This window comes from Myotis lucifugus, unplaced genomic scaffold (assembly GCF_000147115.1).
Source record: "Myotis lucifugus unplaced genomic scaffold, Myoluc2.0 scaffold_1, whole genome shotgun sequence".
NCBI lineage: Eukaryota > Metazoa > Chordata > Mammalia > Chiroptera > Vespertilionidae > Myotis > Myotis lucifugus.
The window spans coordinates 19,247,014-19,267,330 of record NW_005871049.1 but is presented as its reverse complement, the minus strand read 5'-3'; the positions used below and the strand labels follow the sequence as shown (position 1 = coordinate 19,267,330).

Below are 20,317 nucleotides of genomic sequence, written 5' to 3'. Positions count from 1 at the left end.
TGTGTGTTTATTACAAATTCCACTTGTTCATTGTTGGTATATATAGGAGAGCAATTGACTTTTTGTATATTAACTTTGTATGCTACAACCTGGCTATAATAGTTAATGAATTCCATGACTTTTTGTTGTCGACTATTTTGGATTTTCCTTATAGGCAATTATGTCATCTGTGAACAAAGACATCTTATGTCTTTTATCCGAACATATATGTCATTTACTTTCTTATCTCTTTAGCTATAACTTCTACTATAATGTTGACAAGGAATAGTAGGAAGGGACATCCTTATCTTGTACTGATCTTGATGGGAAAGTTTTGAGTTCCTCATCATTGACTGTTATATTAGTTGTGGGTTTTATGGTAGGTACTAGAGGCCTGGTGAATGAATTCGTGCACAGGTGGGTCTGACCGACCAGGGGGGAGGCGCCTCGGGTGGTTGGCCAGTCGGCCCCACCCCCTGGTCAAACTCCCAGTAAAACTCCTGGTCAAGGGGACAATTTGCATATTAGCCTTTTATTATATGATCAAGTTGAAGACGTTTCCTCTGTTCTTAGAGTTTTTATCATGAATGTATGTTGGATTTTGTCAAATGCTTTTTTGTATCTATTGATATGATTATGTGATTTTTCTGTTGAGTTGTTGATGTGTGATGTATTATGTTAATTAATTTTGAAATATTGTGCCAGCTTTGCATACCTAGGATAATTCCTTGGTCATAGTATATAATTTTTTAAATTTTATTATTTTTTTATTGATTTCAGATAGGAAGGGAGAGGGAAGGAGAGAGATAGAAACATCAATGATGAGAGAGAATCATTGATTGGCTGCCTCCTGCACACCCCACACTGGGGATCAAGCCCGCAACCCAGGCATGTGCCCTTGGCCGGAATCAAATCCGGGACCCTTCAATCCGCAGGCTGATGCTCTATCCATTGAGCCAAACCAGCTAGGGCTATCATTTTTTAAAAATAGTTGTTGGATATGGTTTTGTTTGTTGATTTTTAAAAGTTACTTGTTGGGCTTAATTTGCAAAATTTGTCTCTGTTGTGGTATGGTGCTATTAATCTTGCTGTTAAACTCTTCCAAGATTTCTTAGTTTTTGTTTTTAGCCTCGCTTTTTTAGGGCTATCCTTTTCTCTGCAGGTTAGAGGTCAGACTGGTCAGATATTTTAGTTACATCTTTGTTCTCGTATAGCTGGTAGATGACAACACATTCAAATTTGGGGTAGTTTTCTTCTGTTGTAACGATTATTTCCTGCTGTTTGACACCCCCACCCCCCCTTCTCCAAGTCTGTCTATGTGCTCAGGAACCCAGACAGTCACCCATGTGTGAAATTCTTATTCAGCTATTTGATATATGTAATATATAGCTATGGCTATTTCATTTTTTAGTATCTCCCTCTTCAGTTTCTGGGTTGTTCTACTGTCTCCTATTCACCCTAACTGCAAATATAATCACAGATTAGGAGAGTGATAGGCTTTTCCTATTTTTAGCTTAGCTTGCATTTTTTGCCTTTTCTTCCAAACCAGGTCAGCCGTCTGTTAGTGAAGTTGGTGATTTCTATACGTAGCCACAGTCTGTGGTGTTTGCGTAGGGCATTCCCAAAAAAGATTGCTATAGACTATTTGTTCTTACTCAGTATTTAGCAGACTTCCATGAATATAATTATTATAGATTTTGTTGTTTGCCTTTGGTCAAATTTCAGAACCCTGAAATGATTGCTATTCTTCAGTTTTTCTGAGGGATGATTTGTTGACTTCTACCATAGCTAGAAGATCCACCTTCAAATCTCTTCATGTCTGGTTCATTCTCGCTAAAGTCCCAGTTCAGATGTCACCTCCTGAGAAGTTTTTCCTGAAATCTGTTACCAGGGTACTTTTACCTCATATCTTAAAACATTTTTCCTTCTTACTCTCCTTTCATGTTTATCTTGATTGTCTCTCTCCTCCTGTAAATTGTATATTTATGTTCTGTAATGGCAATCGCTCTGTCTCTTATTTGTGGTTATATCCATGGGTCCAGTAGAAGTGCCTTGCAAATTCAGTAAGTATTTGTGTTTAGTTGATATTATTGTGTCTCTAAGTGCATTGTATTTATAGTTTTGATTTCAATTATTGTTATTTTTATGTAAATAACATGCTTTCTTAAACACAAACTTACTTTATACAGATAATCTTCACAGTAGTCATGGTATTTCTTTGAGGATTTTTACCAAGAGGAAAGAAAATACATATACATAGAACAAATATTTTACGATAAAACATTTTTGTATTTTGTGAAGAAATGAATTCTCTTATGGTATTCTCAAATATCCTTATCTAGTATAGCTGACTCTTATTGGGGAAACAATTATTTGAATAACCTGTTTTAATGTCATCTGTGATTATAGGTTTGCTAATGCTCTTTTTCTGTTTTCTTACTGGTGCTTACTTTGTGTGGATTTGTTAGCCTCCTGTGGTTAGAAACTGTCTTCTTTATTTTAATACTTAGCCTATAGAAAGTACTTAGCCTTTGTCTTTTAAGTAAATGTAAGAAATAAATAGTGGTGGAAAGAAAACTAACATCCATTAGTGAAATAGTGGAGGCAGTGTCTGGAATTTTCATTATCTCTCTCGAGGATAGACTATATTTTAAAGAAACAGTTTAGCGATTTATTTTTTAAATCAGTGGATTTGGCTTGCATTTTATAAATATCCAATATATTGAGGTTAAATGAGTTTACATAGCGATGGATGTATTAGTGAAGTAGTTTGCAGTATTCAGCTACTGGACTTAATCCCAGGGGCTAGAAGAATAAGTAATAAGGGGTTTTCTTTTCACTGCAGAGACCAGCCTTTTTTTTCTTATTATGTAAGTCTGACCTGCCATGACCTCATTTATAGAGGAGTTGCTATAAATGTGGTCCTTGATTAATGTTTTATTAGTGTAAATAACATAAAGACCTCTACAGACTGAGACTACAGCGTAAGGTTTATTGGATTTGATGGGTATCGTTAGCAAAACAATTACTTAGGTCAGACATAAGTAATTGTTATTTGATAGAAATGTTTCTCTTAACTTACCTGTTTAATTGATAAGATACTTTTTTGTAAATAGTGTTTTGATATTTTTTTAGTTCAGTTATTGATATTGTCATGCAAACATTATGTATAGAAATAAAATAATCAGTAATCAGTGACATAAACATGTTATATTTCTTTGACAATTTTTACCAAGATAGAAGTAACTACATAGACTGACAATTTTTGCCAAGACAGAACTACATAGACATATAACAGATTTGTCAAAAAATTAAATTTTCACATTTTTATAGCAAGAACATTGTTTTCCTGATTCATAATTTTGTTTTATGATAATTAAAACATTATCATCGTAAATTGGGTGGGGTGGGGTGGGGTCTCAGGGAATCATCAGGGCAGAGCAAACCGCAATGGCTGCCAGTCTGCTCTGCCTCAGAGATGTCCCAGGGTCTCTGTGTCCTGCGGCCCTGTGCAGGAACAATGACCGCTGCAAGCACCTCTGCGAGAAAGCCACCCTTCCGGCCTGATGCCAGACAGTCCAGTTTCTCTCCATATGAGTCTGGGTCCCAAGATTCTCACCCGGAACTGGAGTTCAGAGCAGTCGGGATTTTGTATCCCCCTCCCGATTGAAAAAGACACCAGCGTACCCAGCTGCCAGCCCCTTTGGCGCGTGCCTCCGTACCGCCACAGTTCCACACCTCTGCACCTCCTACCAGACTCAATGTGCTTTTTTCTTTCCTTCTAGTTGTAGAATTTCCACTCAGCCAGCCTTCCCGTGGTTCTGTATGATATCTGTTTCGTCTTTTAGGTGTAGTTTCAATTTACAACCCCACCCAAACTGTGTGCAGCGGCTTTTGCATACGAATGGCCTGGCCTTTCTCTACCTAAAAGCCTGTCACACTGTAGCTGGGTCAGAGAACCCCAGAGCTTCCAAAAGAAGGCCTAAAGCTCATCAGCAGCCTGCATTGCTTCACAGCTGTACCTCATCTGGGCACCTCCAAACCCCAAACAAAGAGGAGGAATCTGCAGATCTCTCTGTGGCTCCTGCTGGGGGGCTTAGGCAGTGGATGACTTTGCACCTCCTTGAAGATCTAAGAGCCCGTGTACTCAGTGGTCAGAGTGAGACCATTCAGATGACAACTCTTCAGATCCATAAGAGACACACTCAGGGGGCAGACTCAGTGAGCACCAAAGCCCCACTGAAGCAAGTCCTGCCCCATAAGGGTGTCTCCAGCACAGAAGTTCTCCCATTGTAGACACAACTGGTCCTCACAGCCAATTGGCCTGGAGGTTAATTCTTCCCAGTGATACAAACAGCAACCAAGGCTTAACTACAACAAGACTGTGCACAAAGCCCACAAAGAGGTATACTAAGAGTGTCCATCTCAGGTAATTAGGGAGGCTGAGCCTCTGGGCCCTACAGGACACCTAGCACACAAAGCCACTTTATCAACACAGGAAAGCAGCCAAAATGCAGAGACAAAGAAACATGTCACAAATGAAAGAAATGGAGGAAAGCAAACTACTGGATATAGAATTCAAAACCACGGTTATAAGGTTACTCAAGAATCTTTTAGAAACCTCCAAGAAATTTAGTGAGACCCTCAAGGATATGAAAAAGGACCAATTAGAAATTAAGCATACACTGACTGAAATAAAGAATAATATACAGAGATCCAACAGCAGACTAGAGGATCCCAAGAATCAAGTCAAAGATTTGAAATACGAAGAAGCAAAAAATACCCAACTGGAAAAGAAAAGAGAATAAAAAAATATGAAGATAATGTAAGGAGCCTCTGGGACGACTTCAAGCGTACCAACATCGAATTATGGGGGTGCCAGAAGAAGAGCGAGAGCAAGATATTGAAAACCTATTTGAAGAAATAATGACAGAAAACTTCCCCTACCTGGTGAAGGAAATAGACTTACAAGTCCAGGAAGCACAGAGAACCCCAAACAAAAGGAATCCAAAGTGGACCACACCAAGACACATCATAATTAAAATGCCAAGGGCAAAAGACAAAGAGAGAATCTTAAAAGCAGCAAGAGAAAGAAAGTCAGTTACCTACAAGGGAGTACCCATATGACTGTCAGCTGATTTCTCAACAGAAACTATGCAGGCCAGAAGGGAGTGGCATGAAATATTCAAAGTGATGAATAGCAAGAACCTATAACCAAGATTACTCTACCCAGCAAAGCTATCATTTAGAATTGAAGGTCAGATAAAGAGCTTCACAGATAAGAAAAAGCTAAAGGAGTTCATCACCGCCCAACCAGTATTATATGAAATGCTGAAGGGTATTCTTTAAGAAGAGGAAGAAGAAGAAAAAGGTAAAGATAAAAATTATGAACAACAAAGTGACAACAAGTACATATGTATTAACAAGTGAACCTAAAAATCAAGTGAATAAAAAATCTGTCGAACAGAATAAACTGGTGAATATAATAGAATCAGGGGCATAGAAAGGGAGTGGACTGACAATTCTTGGGGGAAGGGGGTGTGGGGGTGAGGAAAGAGACTGGACAAAAATTGTACACCTATGGACGAGGACAGTGGGGGGTGTAAGGGCATGGGGTGGGGTGGGAACTGGGTGGAGGGGAGCTATGGGGGGAAAAAAGAGGAACAACTGTAATAATCTGAACAATAAAGATTTATAAAAAAGAGCAAAAAACATTATCATCACTGTCATTTCTACTTTGTTATAAATATACATGCAATTGGCCCTGGCCAGTGTGCTAAGTGGTTAGAGTGTTGGCCCACACACCAAAGGGTCTTGGGTTTGATTACCAGTCAAGGGCATGTATCTGGGTTGCAGATTCTATCCCTGGCCCCAGTCAGGGTGTGTATGGGAGGCAACCAGTATGTGTGTCTCTTTCACATTGATATTTCTCTCTCTCTCCCTGTCCCTCTCAGTCTCCCTTCCCTCTCCTTCCCCCTTCCACTCTCTTAAAGTAAATAAATAAATAAATGGAAAAAAATATCCTCAGGTGGAGATTAACAACAACAAAAATGTGTGTGTGTGTACAAGTAATTGATTTCAAAGAGTCTTATTTTTTTCCAAAAGGCACAAGTTTCTTTAAACAGTTTTATGTTACTTAAAGAATATCAAATACTTCCTTTAGAACAGGGGTCCTCAAACTTTTTAAACAGGGGGCCAGTTCACTGTCCCTCAGACCGTTGGAGGGCCAGACTATAGTTTAAAAAAAAACTAGTTGGCTGCTAAGCACCAGGCAGCGGCGGCAAAAACACCCGGCGGGCCAGATAAATGTTTTCGGCGGGCCGCATGTGGCCCGCGGGCCATAGTTTGAGGACCCCTGCTTTAGAACATTCATTGAGGCTGTGGCACCACATTAACAGGAAAGTCACTTATTACCATTGCCTTAACCTTAAATGAAACCTGAAGATTCAGTATTACAGTAAATAAATTCAAGTGTGGTAGATCAGATTATTATGCATATCAGGCTTCAGCTTATTTATTTGTGTACTTGATTTATTTTACATTGATTGCCTTTTTCTTCACCTTAAAAATGTGTTTAATTGAAAAATGAATTTAATTATACCAATTACAATGTTGCTTACATTTTAAAAAAGTATTTTTTTATTGATTTTAGACAAAGGAAGGGAGACAGAGAGAGGGATAGAAACATCAATGATGAGTTGGGGGGAACCAGGCCTGCAGGGGAGGGCAGTTGGGGGTGACCAGGCCTGCAGGGGAGGGCAGTTGGGAGGGACAAGACCTGCAGGGGAGGGCAGTTGGGAGCAACCCAGCCGGCAGGGGAGGGCAGTTAGGGGTGACCAGACTGGCAAGGGAGGGTAGTTAGGGGTGACTGGGCCAGCAGGGGAGGGCAGTTGGGGATGACCAGGCTTGCAGGTGAGGATAGTTAGGGGCGACCAGGATGGCAAGGGAGGGCAGTTAAGGGCAGTCGGGCTGGCAGGGTAGCAGTTAGGCATCGGTCAGGTTGGCAGGCAGAAGCAGTTAGGGGCAATCAGGCAGGCAGGCAGGCAGGCAGGCAGGCGAGCGGTTGGGAGCCAGCAGTCCTGGATTGTGAGAGGGATGTCTGACAGCCCGTTTGGCCCTGATCCCACTGAGATCAGGCCCAAGCGGGCAGTTGGATATCCCTCGAGGGGTCCCAGATTGGAGAGGATGCAGGCTGGGCTGAGGGACACCCCCCCCCCCCCATACACGAATTTTGTGCACTGGGCCTCTAGTAGTTTATATATTTAGATTGTCCTGTTTTTGTTCGTATAGTCTGGAATTCTGAAAAATCTGTGCATATTCTCTGCAAATAAATTTTTTATAGCTTAAACTGTCATGGAATCCAATGGAGTTGCCTGTCTTCTTTTTATGTAATTTCTTAATTTTTTTTCTCAGTCATATTTTATTGGCTAATCAAAGTTTAAAATTTTTGATCTTAAAATTCAGGAAGGTGGTAGATGTGAAACTAGTTTAAAGGTACAATAGTTGTAAAAAATTTAAGATACAAATTCTCATCTTGAATTTTATTCTTTGTTAATCATATAAATAATTATAAAATGACCTATAATTATAGTATTGGATCTAGTTTGCTAAAAATACCTTTTGAGAATATCATATCTTCCTAGGTTTTTACTCTTAAATCTGTTATTATGACCCCCTCCCCCCCCACCTTGAAAAGTACAGAAAGGACAGATTATACCACATACTGCTGGTCACATTGCTTTAGTCATCCTCTGGGGATCGTCGGTATCTGCTTATTGTAGTAATAATTCAGACTTGTATCTGAATATGTAAATAGCCCTCATAAAAGATATATTGTTTCTAGTACTAACATACTTGTCTGTCTCTTCAATATTCAGCTGCTTAGGTTGCAATACTACTTCCTAAGCTTTTGTTTAGTAGCTCTAACATTTTCCTTCACTCTAAGTATCATAGATTCCTAATACATGTCTGTGGAATAAATGAGTAGGAGGAGGAGTAGAAGGGAAAATGAAGAAGTAGAGGGAGGGAGGGAAGCAGGGTAAAACATATATTATTCTGACCCCCTTGGCCATTATCAAGGTTATATTTTGGTAAAAGACAAAGGTATTTGTTGCAATTAGGAAAACAGTGTGGCTAGTATTTAGTCTTAGCTGATCCAACCAAAGATGAAATCTGAATTGAAGTAGAGTATGTGTCTTAGATACTCTGGAGTGTTTCTTAAAGTGCCATGTGCTTTCTGGTTAAATTTTTTCATATTATTTAAAGTAATTTACAGGGAAACTTTAAATCTGATAAGCAGTTGTTTAGATATGAACTATTTTTTTTTAGTGGAGTAAGAGATCATTGTTTCATAGATTTTTCAGAGTTGGTTTTCATCTCTCTTTATTCTTAATTGATATTTGAAGTTTGTGTGGGTTCTTTAGAAAGAGGTATGTGCCATATTCTTTCTTTTTAAAGATTAAACTATTTAAGTTAATGTCTAGTATTTTGGAAAGTTTAATAACTTATCAAAGAGGACTAGAATTTTCTCTTAATGAGGATACATCTGTTTTTCTTTATTTTTTTTTCATGTGTCTGCCTTTAAACCAGTTATATGGTCAAATTACTTTTCACTTAAAAAAGGATTTTTTAAGTTTTAGAGAGAGAGTAAGGGACAGAGTTGGTGGGAGGGAGAGAAAGAGAAACATCGATGTGAGAGCAAACCATTGATCGGCTGCCTTCTACCCAGGATCAAGCCCACAACTGGGGCACGTGCCCTGATTGGGAGCAACCTTTCCGTGCATGGGACAACACCCAACCAACTGAGCCGCGTTGGCCAGGGGTACTTTTCACTTTTAACTTTCTATCTTGATCTTAATTTTCTGTGGTTACTTCTTAGGCCTGTTTTGTTCTGTTTGGTGTGAAGCAGTGGTGCTGCACTTACATTGTGCTTTAACTCACTAAAAATGTTAGGTTTGGATGCAGGATTTCATCTTTAATCTTTCTTAGCAAAGCCAAAGTATAACTTTTGGAAAAAGGTGGTATGGATTGAGCATGCTGTAGAATATGCTTATGTTTGTATAGAAGTTTGATAGACTTACACATTTTTAAATTATATATAAATGGAATCTTTACTGTGTTAAAATGAAAATGATTATAGAAAAAAGGATATTGAATTAGGGGTCAAAGAAAGGAAAGAAAGCTGAACTTTGAGAAGAGTTAAATGAAAACAGAGTTAGTTCACTTCATTCATTCCGAAAACATTTGTGCATACCAGCAATCTTTTGAGCTTTGGGAATTTGCAAATGGACAGAATAGATATTCTTACTGATAGAGTTCATTTAAATTTTCATAGACAATGAAGAAGTAAAAAAATTTATATTATGTCAAAAGGTGATAGTTGCTAGGAGAAAAACGGAGAGAAGTCTGAGAATAGGTTCAATGTTGTAATCCAGGTAAGATGGTCAAGAGGGATTCTAAAAGGATGAGTTCTATGAAATGATAAGCAAATGCTATTCATAGGGAAGAGACAAAGGTAGTTATAGGAAACTAAAATATACAACGTAAAATTTACCCCTTAGAATAGGTAATAGGTATGTCATAACAGAAATCCTATGCTGGATTCCAAGTGTGGAGTAAGGAAAGCCATTTCTCACAATGTTTTTTCTTTTCTACATAAGATTATCTCATCTCCTTCTTTATATACACACTAGAGGCCTGATGCACGAAATTCATGCACGGGTAGGGTCCCTAAGCCTGGCCGGCGATCAGGGCCGATCTGTAGGGCGACCAGCGGGGCGATCGGGGGCCCCTGCTGGCACCCATCTTGGCTGGCCTGGGGCCAGTGGGCTGTGGGCAGCTCCTGCATTGAGCGTCTGCCCCCTGGTGGTCAGTGTGCATCATAGTGACCAGTCTTTTCGCCCTTTGATTGATTTGCATATTAGGTTTTTATTACATAGGATCCTTGAGAATAAATTCTTTCATAGTTCTAAGAATTTCATACAGAACATGCCAACTTGCAAACTCTCTTCTTAAATTCTAGCCTTACTACTACCATGAGTTGTTGTTTTAAAATACACAACTAAAGGTTATTGTGCAAAATAAGTTTGGAAAAATAGCTTGATGTTGGGGTGTGGAATTTATGTTAAATTTAAATTTTATATTAAATTACTGAGCTCTTATATTTTCAGTAAGAAATAAATTTATGGAGTATTTGCTATTTCCATTCCAATTGTAGTGAAGTATATAGACTCATTGTGATCTCCCCGATAAAGGAAATTGACTTCCACAAGAAGTAGGTACCACCTGAGGTAGTTCTAAAGTAGAAAATACCTTGATGTAAATTTGTATGCAGCCTGCTAAATAATTGGGAAAAGTTTTTTTATTTTTATTTTTATTTTTAATTCTTTTGTTGGTCACCAGTCTGAACTTTCTAAGGCTTCAGGCTGGTGTCTTCTATGATGTTAGGTTCTTTGTATCTCTTACTCAAACTTGTTACAGAGAGCTTTACCTCAGAAAGGAGAAATGTACCAATTTAAGGATTTTTGGGATATTGAATTTTTCAATATGCATGTATATGTTGGGGGAGGGAGGCAAAGAGATGTGAAGCAAGTATGCAGTTGCATGGAGAGTTAGGTAGTAATTCTGCAGAACAAGAATAAAGACTATATTAATAAATGGAGATATTGTCTGAGAGGCAAGGTTTTAGTAGCTGTCATATTATTGAAGGAAGACTTCAGAAACTTTTTTTTCCCCTCTCTGATTTGGTTTGTGACTCTTCTCTGTAATTAATTATAAAGAAATTACAATTTTATAAGGATTGCCAATTCAGGAACAGTGTTTCCATATTCTGAGTTGTTAGGGTGCAGAAAAGTGGTAACTTTCTTTTCCCATCAGTAGTGAAGATGTTTAGTAGAGAAAATCTGACAGTTGCTGCTAATGGGGGTCACAGAAAGCCCAGGAAACAGAGCAGTAATATTGGAAAGCTCTTGGTGAAAATATGTGTATGTGCTTATCCAAGGTCTAGACTAGTATAATCAGATGTGGACAATGGGCTGTAATGTAGTTATGGGAGATGGTTGTCATCATTACTGTTATTTATTGAACCTCTAGTGTGAATCTTTTCGAGTTGGTCACTTGATAGGGCTGTTTGTTTCCTTAGGCTGACACAAGCATTTTTTTCCCCTCCTAGCACTGTAGGTATAAATTATACATAATTTTTCTGCTTAATATTAAAATATAAGCATCATTTTGTGCCCCACATTTAGAGACATAATTTATTATAGAATAACCCAATATTTTGAGACTGCTTATTATACTTAAAACTTTAGTCTAATTTATCTTTAATTTTTTGAAAGAATAGTTTTCACCTCTATTTCATAAATTACAATGACTAAATACGTATGATTTGTGTATTTATGAAAATATACATATAGATGGAAAAATTAAACTCTTTGAAAAGCAAAATAATTTATTTACATTTGTCACCTCAGTTTTTTTTTTTAATATATTTTATTGATTTTTTACAGAGAAGAAGGGAGAGAGGTAGAGAGTCAGAAACATCGATGAGAGAGAAACATCGATCAGCTGCCTCCTGCACATCCCCCACCGGGGATGTGCCCGCAACCCAGGTACATGCCCTTGACCGGAATCGAACCCGGGACCCTTCAGTCCGCAGGCCGACGCTCTATCCACAGAGCCAAACCGGTTTCGGCTGTCACCTCAGTTTTATATTTTTCATAATGAAAAGAAAATTCATATTTGTGTATGTTAAAATAAATGGGAGCTGTGTAGCCAGGGACTTCTGAAATACTGGATTTAAAAGCGTTTTGTAAATTATGAAGAAAAAAATGTATATGCTTTCTTCTTTGGAAGTAATATTAAATACTTTATATATACCCTAATCCAATTTTATAATATTCTTTTAGATAAGATTGGATAGTAATATTTTGTATTATGCAGTGAAAATGTTTCAGACTTAAATTTCTGATATAGTTATGTTTGACCTGAAAGCTCTAGTTTTGCTTTCATTTACTTAGATAAGTTTAGAGACTACTTACTTTCAAGCATTGTCACAAGCCATCCATTTATCAAATAACAATTGCCCAACTGATGTTGCTCAGTGGTTGAGCATTGATTGATGAACTAAGATGTCACTGGTTAGATTCCCAGTCAGGGCACATACCTGGGTTTTGGGCTTGATCATCAGTAGGGGGTCTGCAGGAGGCAGCCAATCGGTGTTTCTCTCTCATGTATATCTCTATCTCTCTATCCTTTTCAGTCTTTAAAATCAATAAAAACATATTTTAAAAAAAAGATTCTACCTGAACAGTACATCTTAGTTGCTATGGTGGATTAAAAAAAGGCAAATGAGCAAAATATGTCTTTCCTTAATTAGTTATGGTCTGATAGGGAAAATAGAGAAATATACATAGCAATTGAATAGAATTTCTTTAACACTATATAAACAAGTATAATATATGGTGTGTATACAATAAGCATAGGTAAAGATTGGCATAAAATAAGAGCTTCGTAGTATAGAACTGCAGAATATGCATTAGAGAGAAAGAAGATGCAATTTGATCCTAAGGAAATTAAAATTCTGGCTGTAAAGAAACAACAAAAGAATAGATTGGGAGTGGTTTTGGCACTCGCTTTCTAGCATTCATTTCAAACCTATTTATTGATTGTATTCTTGTACCAGGTACTGCTCTGGGTGCGAATAAGGAGAGGACAAGTAATAAGTTAATGAACACATAAGATGATTCAGATAGTAATTCATGTTTAGAAGAAAACAGCAGGATGACATGAGAGTGAAGAGGGGAAAGCTTATAGAGTGTTCACAGAAGATTTGTGAATAGATAATTTATTTGAATGAAGAGAAGTTGCTAACCAGTTTGAGATAGGTCACGTTTTAAGGGGAGGAAATAGCAAGAATAAAGTCCTTGAGTAGGGAATGATGTTGGTATATTATTGAAACAAATAAAAGGCCAGAGTGGCTGGAGCAAAATGAGTATGGGAGAGAGTGAGGCTTCCAGAAATGTCAGAAGTATTGGGGTTTCAGATCACATGGGGCCTTGTAAGCTGTGGTAAGAAATTTGGATTTAATCTTATGTGGTATGAATACATTGCAGTCTGAAGCAGAGGAGTGGGATTATATGATTTATGTTTTTTATATTTTTTATTGTGGCATTTAACTTTATTTTTAATTATTTTTAACTGTGGTAAAATATACAACGTAAAATTTACCCCTTGAGCGTTTGTGGTTTTTTTTAATCCTCACCCAAGGATGTTTTCTCCATTGATTTTTCAGACAGAGTGAAAGGGAGGGAGGGAAGAGAGAAAAACAAAAATGAGGGAGAGAAAAACATTGAAGTGAGAGAGACACATCGATTGATTGCCTCCCACACACGCCCCTCTGGCCGAGGTACTGGCCCTTGACTGAGAATCGAACCTGAGACCCTTCTGTCCATGGGCTGACGTTCTAACCACTGAGCAATCTGCCAGGGCCCCCTTAACCTTTTGAATGTATAGAGTTCAGTGGCATTAAATATATTCCCATTGTTTTGTATCATTATCACCATCCATCTCCAGAACTCATTTCATCTTGAAAAACTAAAACTCTGAACCCATTAAATAATTACCCATTCTTCCCTGCCCCCTCCCAGCCCCTGGCAATCACCATTATACTGTCTGTCCCTATGAATTTGACTATTCCAGTTACTTAATATTAGTAGAATCATGCAGTATTTGCCCTTTGGTATCTGGCTTTTTTTTACTTAGTGTCACATGTTCAAGTTTCATCTATATTGTAGCACATGTCAGAATTTCCCTATTTTGAAGGCTGAATAATATTCTATTGTAGTATGTATATATCGTATTTTATTTATCCATTTATACATCACTGGACATTGGGTTGTTTTCACCTTTTGCTATTGTGAGTAATTATTGTGCTGCTAGTCTCTGCTTTCTGTTCTTTGGCTGCATACCCAGAAGTGGACTTGTTTGATCATATGATCTACATATCATCAATATATGGATTATATTTTAATTTTTTGGGGAACCCCTGACCTGCTTTCCCTAACAGTTGCACAGTTTTACACTCTTACCAATAGTGCATAAGGGTTTCAGTTTCTCCATATTCTTGCCAACACTAATTTTATGTTTTTATGTGTGTGTGTTTTTAAAAATTCTCACCCAAGAATATGTTTTTATTGATTTTATATAGAGAGTAAGGGGGAGAGAGAGAGAAACATTGATCAGTTGCCTCCCGTGTTCGGCCCCACTGGAAATCGAACCTGCAACCTGGGTATGTGCCTTGACTGAGAATTGACCTTGTGTTTATTAGCCATTTGTATATCTTCTTTAAAAAATATCTGTTCAGTACTTTGCTCAGTTTTGAATCAGGATGTTTATTTTGTTGTTGAGTTGTAGGAGATCTTTGTATGTACTGGATATTAACCCCTTATCATGTATATGGTTTGCAAATACTTTCTCCCATTCCATGGAATACCTTTTTACTCTGTTAATTATATACTCTGATGCACAGAAGTTTTATATGTAGTCCAATTAGTCTTTTTTCATTTTTGCCTGTGATCTGGATGTCATATCCAAGAATCATTGCCAAATCAAAGGTTATGAAGCTTTCCTCCTATGTTTTCTTCTAAGAGTTTGTTATAGGTATTATATTTAGATCTTTAAATCATTTGAGTTAATTTTTCTACTCAAGGGTTCAACTTCATTCTTTTGCATGTGGATATCCAGTTTTCCCCACTGCATGACTTAATGTTTTTATTATTTTTTTTATTTTGTATTTTTTGTTTGTTTGTTTGTTTTTGGGGTTTTTTTTGAACTGTCTTTTCCTGAAATGTTGCAGATCAGTTACAGCAAACAGAACGGCGACCGTCAAGGAAAACTGTCACTCTGGGCTCCTTTTTGACCGCAGCAGCTACGTGGATGACTTAATGTTTTTAAACAAATGAATTGTAATAGAGTCAGTATATGGGGAAGAATGGGTACAGAAAAATCAATGAAGATACTACTGAAATATTTTAGGCAGGAGATGAAGATATCTTAGACTTGTGTGATAATTATGGTGATGGAGATAAGTAGAGAGATAGGTGATATATTTAAGAGTTAAAGCAGTAGAACTTGCCTTCATGAATTGCATTTGGAGGTAAAGGAAAGATAAATCAAGGATTAATCATAGGGTTAATTTAAGTGGATTTAATTGCTATTTAAAGAAGTGAGAAAAAGTGAGATTGGTATAGGGGAAGAGATTTTATTGAGAGTAGGTAGATAGGATCAAGCGTTCTGTTTGGAAATAATAAATTTCAAATGCCCAGTGGGTATCCAAGTGATAAATTTAGTTGGACATTGGCTGTGTGAATTGAAAGTGCAGGGAACCAAGAATAGGGTTAGGTATATAGTAATCAATAGCAATAGGTTAGATTTAATGGTCATGGAATGGATTATATAATTTAGTTTGAGGAAAGGGCACAGAACTGATCTCTGGGATGCCTCAACATTTGGAGGTAATGCAGAAAAGGAGGTAGCAGGAAAGGATCAGTAAAGCAGCTACTAAGTCAGAGGAAAACCAGGAAAGTTCTATTTCATGTTGAAGAAAATAAGAGAAGAGAATGAAATGTTTTAAGAATGTATGGTACTTATCACAGTTAACCTACAATTTGCATGTGGTCCTAACTTCTTATATTAGACTAGAGGCCCGGTGCACGAGATTCGTGCACTGGGGGGGGGAGGGGGGTCCCTCAGCCCGGCCTGTACTCTCTCACAGTCCAGGGTTCTTGCAGTCTGGGACCCCTCGCTCCTACCACCTGCATGCAGCAGAGGAGGGAGAGGCTCCCGCCACCGCTGCTGTGCTCGCCAGCTGTGAGCCCGGCTTCTGGCTGAGCGGCACACCCTGTGTGGGAGTGCACTGACCATCAGGGGGCATCTCCTGCGTTGAGCGCCTGCCCTCTGATGGTAAGTGTGCATCATAGCAACCGGTCATTCCGCAGTTAAGTCGATTTGCATAGTAGCCTTTTATTATATAGGATTGCAAACTCTCTATGGATAGCATTCTTATATTAGATTGTAAACTCCCTTTGGATAGTTTTGTACATCTTTATATTTCTCACATATAGTAGTCTAAAATTGCTTGGCATAAGCTAGTGTTAAAAAAGCACTGCTGGACCCCCAGCAATGATCAGGCACTGTTCTATGGTCTGGAGATATAAGGATAAATTATACTAGGTTGGTGCAATCTGGAATGGAAGGCAGATTTGTAAATACATAATTGAAATGGTGTCATACAGAATGATACAACGTAATAACTACCACAGAAAAGGCATATGCCCCTTGGTAGGGGATTAGTTCTGTGGAGGGAAACAGATGTAGGATCTGAAAAGGTTTTATTTAGTTGACTTTTGAGTTTTGCTTTGAAGGATGAATAAGATAGGCAAGATGGAATTAGAAGTGAGGTCATTCCTGGCTGAGAGACTAGTAAGAACAGATGCAAAGAGGTGCAAAAGTACAGTGTGCAATGTTTGAGAAATCAGTCTTAGAGTAAAAAAGGAGCAGCAAATATGAGCCTGTTTTCTAAGCTGAGCAAAATTGTTAACTCTCCATTGTGTAAATGTGTCACAGCTTTTTTACCTACTCATCTACTGATGGACACTGGACTGCTTCCAGATCTTGGCTATTGTAAATAATGCTGCGGTGAACATAGGAGTGTATGTTATTCTTTTGAGTTAGTCTTTTGGGTTTCTTCGGATGTATTCTTCTGTAGATCATTGGAAGGTAGTTAAAAATTTTTAAAAGTATGCAGTGATAATAAGATTTTTCATTTTAGAAAAATGATCCTGTGGAGCATTGGCTGGACTAATAAGACTATTGGAAAGAAGCTTGATTGGAGACTATTGTAGTAATTGAAGACATGATGCTGAGTGCCTGCAGGGTACTGGAAAATATTACAGAAACAGCTTTTAGAGTTATTGCAGAGATAGAATACACAGTACTTAGTTTATTGGATGCCAAAGATGGAAGAGTCAGATATGACTCATTTCTAGCTTCAGTAACTGGAATCATTAGCAATGATTTTAGTAGTCAAAGTTGGGATGGAAAAAATGAATGATCTCTGAATAAGGGACTAGTTTAATAAATTATGGTACATTTCATCCACAGAAATCCTCTGTATAATAATGGTGCACCATTAATTAAAATGAACAGGTTTGCGTAGTATGACTCTTTCATAGTATACATTACCACGAAGGTTGCAGCTTAAAACAACACACATTTATTATCTTATAATGTCTGCGTGTAAGGTGTCTGGGTGCAGCTCAACTGGATCTTCTCTTTAGAGTTTTACAGTCCTCTTTTAAACTCATGTGGTTATTGGCATAATTCAGTTTCTTTCACTTGTAGAGCTGAGGTCCCATTTTCTTGTTGGCTATCACCAGGGTTCGATCTCAGCTCCTAGAGGCTGCCCTAGCTTCTGGTCACATGGTGGCTTATTTTTCAAGGCTGGCAGAAGACTCTTCAGTCTGCTAAGGCAGAGCCTTATAATGGAGCATATCATAGGAGTGACTATCCCATCACCTTTGCTGTGCAAAGTAACTTGTTCCTAGAAGCATGCCCATATTCTGCCCGGGTTAAACTCAATAGGAGGTCACCTTACAGTGTGTTCACCACAGCACTTATATTAGAGTTTAAAGCTGGAAAGGACCTCATCATATTTTCTTTCTTCCCAATTCCACTGTAAGGAAAGCTCATCTCTAGTGCTTAGCCTAGTCTTTATAGTAGCATAGCAGTGGTGACAGATATTCAAAAGACAGAGGGAAATGTGGAGAGAGATGTTATAAGGTCAGAGTAAGTACTCAGAAGACTTTTTCAGTCATATTGTGGATGAAATGATTAAGGCTTGCTTTTTAGGACATGAGCTGTGAAATAGAGAGCATAAATTAAATCTGGAAATATTGCAGATTCACTCATTGATTAGGAGCCTGGAGGAAGATGGTAGAGAAGAGGGAAGAGACTAGAGCAGCGGTTCTCAACCTGTGGGTCGCGACCCCTTTGGCGGTCGAACGACCCTTTCACAAAGGTCGCCTAAGACCATCCTGCATATCAGATATTTACATGACGATTCATAACAGTAGCAACATTACAGTTATGAAGTAGCAACGAAAATAATTTTATGGTTGGGTCACAACATGAGGAACTGTATTTAAAGGGCCAGAAGGTTGAGAACCACTGGACTAGAGTAACTTTGAGGTTGCTTGTTTGGCGACTGGGAAAATGGTGTGTCATTGACTAATCAATTAATGTTTGAGTGCTGTGAGGCAATACATTGATGTTAAATTCACGATGTGGGTTTTGGTCTCTAGAGAGAAACTCAGAAGCACAAACAGTATTTCACATTGGCACTCTTAAAAGCCCTTGCCATCTCCATCTGTAGAATCATAGGAAGTTATTCATTAGCAGTTTTTAAACTGCACTAGGGATTGCTTTTATCTGTAATGCCTGAATGTGTACTGTTTATTAGCACTTGAAAGAATACCCTACTTAGCTTACATTAACTTCTGAAGTGGCTAGGAGACAGTTGGGGAAGTTGGGGGCCATTGTAGAATCTCTTAGCACAAAGGGCCACTTTTTAAATATTTTGTTCTGTTAATTTTTTAATAGTTTACTTCTATGTCAGAGAACATATTTTGTATAATTTCCTTTGAAAATCATTACATATTTCTTTGTTATCCCACATTTGCTTTTTTCCTATATCTTCCATATTTACCTGAAAAGGTTTATTTTTTACCTAGTGGATGTAGTGGATGTATGTTTATTTTATATATATATATATATATATATATATATATATATATATGATCAAGTTTGTGATCATATTGTTAAAAATATTCTGTGGCTTTATATCTTTTACACCTAGTTATAAGCCATATTCTTAGGAACATAAAATGTAGAATCTCAAAATTCTGAATTTCTATGTCTCTGGTTCATTTATCTTATCATTTGAACTGCTTATCTCTTTATCTCTGATTTTGCTTCTTAAAGCCATTTTCCCCCTTATATATATATATTTTTTAAATATATTTTATTGATTTTCTACAGAGAGGAAGGGAGAGAGATAGAGAGCTAGAAACATCGATCAGCTGCCTCCTGCACATCTCCCACTGGGGACATGCCCGCAACCCAGGTACATGCCCCTGACCGGAATCGAACCCGGGACCCTTCAGTCCGCAAGCCGACGCTCTATCCACTGAGCCAAACCGGCCTCGGCTCCCCCTTATATTAATAAAGGTACAATAGGTTCCTTTTTTATCCATGGTTTTGCTTTCCATGGTTTCAGTTATCCATGGTCAACCATGGTCCAAAAATTTCCAATGGACAATTCCAGATATACACAATTCATAAGTTTTAAATTTTGTGTCATTCTGAGTAGAGTGATGATTTCTCGCACTGTCCTGCTTCGTCCCACCCTTTGTGAATCATTTCTTTGTCCAGTGCAATGTCAACCAAAGGTTGTCATCACCAATTCAATGCCAACAGGTGTTCCCCATTTGGGCTGCAGTGAAGGGGAGAGACTTTATTCAGTGCCAACAGCTCAATTGTGAAACAGCTAGGCTGTGGAACAGCTCAACTCTGATTTCAGCACAGCTGTGGAACAGAATGGCAGTGAGATACTCAATACTGAGAGAGTTCAATTATGATACAGCATGGCTGTGGAACGGCTTGGGTGAGGCGGCTCCGGTGTCACAGCTGTGCTCTCACAGTACAGTTCCGTTGCAGCTCCAGTGTTACAGCTCCAGCTCAGGTGTTACAGCCTCTCGCTCAGGTGTTACAGCCTCCCGCTCAGGTGTTACAGCCTCCAGCTCAGGTGTTACAGCCTCCTGCTCAGGTGTTAAGGATCCAGCTGGGTTATTACGGCTCCAGCCGGGGTGTTAGGGGGTGTTAGGGGTCCAGCTCCAGATAGCTCTGGCCAGGGAAATACAGTCTTTGATGCAAATAAAGTGCACTGCACAGAAACAGGGGGGAGTCTGACTTACATAGAGAGGAGTTCCTGCCCTTTGTCCCTGATTGGCCCATTTCTATGCAGGCAAGGACTCCAAATCCTCAGTTTGATTGATCCAAAAAGCATTGTTATGATCAGAATGGAGTTGCTCTGATTGATTGGTTAAAGGTGCAAAGAAAGATATAGCTATGTAGCTCCTCTGATCAGGTAGAGAAAGTCTCAGTCTTATTGGTCCAATTTTGATCCTAGAAGCTCTCTTATGAGGGTTGATGCAGATGGCAGGAGCCCAGTGAAGGAGGATGGGCAGCTCACTTCAGCTTTTCCCTAAAGTGCAGAGAGCAC

General features: G+C 38.4%; 1 protein-coding gene and 1 non-coding gene across 3 annotated transcripts in view; one reads left to right on the top strand and one right to left on the bottom strand.

The window, feature by feature from the left end:
* LRBA (LPS responsive beige-like anchor protein) overlaps positions 1-20,317 on the top strand; it is a 546,641-nt gene that overhangs the window by 186,414 nt on the left and 339,910 nt on the right. The gene's annotated exons all lie outside the window — the stretch shown is intronic.
* Positions 14,808-14,922, bottom strand: LOC111826609. Its single transcript, XR_002829968.1, has one exon. It is a non-coding gene; the product is annotated as a small nucleolar RNA SNORA16B/SNORA16A family (small nucleolar RNA).